We start from the raw sequence: 967 nt of genomic DNA on the forward strand, positions 1-967 counted from the left end.
TCGGAGCGTAGGGAATGCTGATGATGATTTTTTCTAAACTTATTTATATTTTTATCCGTTAGGGTTTACATGCTCCAAACACTACATACCATAATTTAATAAAACAATTTGTCGTAAAACATTTATTTTCAATAAATACAGACAGAAATAATTTCTTGGTTTGAACAAGTTTTGAATTTCGGCTTCTTTGTGTAACCAAATCCTGATGCAAAACGTTAGTTTAAAGGCAACTTTATAATCAAATATTTCTGTCTAAAGCTTAATTTAAAGTACAAAATTTTGACTTTAAATTTAATTATTTTTGGGAAACATGAAAAGAAATATTCCTGATGATCAAAGAAAACCTTTGATCATCAGGAATAATAAACCAGCCAACAAAAACACTCAATTTAACATGTACGTAAATTTACAGTGAAATATAAAAAAAATAATAGGTTGATGAAGTTGAATAATAAATTTACTAGATTGGGTGATTTGAACTTAATGACCAAGTTTAAATCTATATTGCACAACCCATTCAGTCCTCTGCATGACGTTTTATTATTTCAGTAAATAAAATGATTACTCTTTCAATTTGCTCACTTACAGTTAAAGCTTCTCATAAACCCTGTTTTATTTTGTGGAGAAGAGTTTATGGAGACTGGAGAAGCGTCTTTCTTCATTTGTCCAGCAGGTGGCAGTGTTATTATGTTTTTGTTGTAATTCTTAATTCCTCCAGCAGGTGGCAGTGTTATAATCAGATTTTAGTTGTATTTCTTCATTCCTCCAGCAGGTGACAGTGTTATAATCAGGTTTTAGTTGTACTTCTTCATTCCTCCAGCAGGTGGCAGTGTTATAATCAGGTTTTAGTTGTACTTCCTCATGTCTCCAGCAGGTGGCAGTGTTATAATCAGATTTTAGTTGTACTTCCTCGTGTCTCCAGCAGGTGGCAGTGTTATAATCAGGTTTTAGTTGTACTTCCTCATGT

Source organism: Austrofundulus limnaeus, unplaced genomic scaffold (genome assembly GCF_001266775.1).
Source record: "Austrofundulus limnaeus strain Quisiro unplaced genomic scaffold, Austrofundulus_limnaeus-1.0 Scaffold890, whole genome shotgun sequence".
Lineage (NCBI taxonomy): Eukaryota > Metazoa > Chordata > Actinopteri > Cyprinodontiformes > Rivulidae > Austrofundulus > Austrofundulus limnaeus.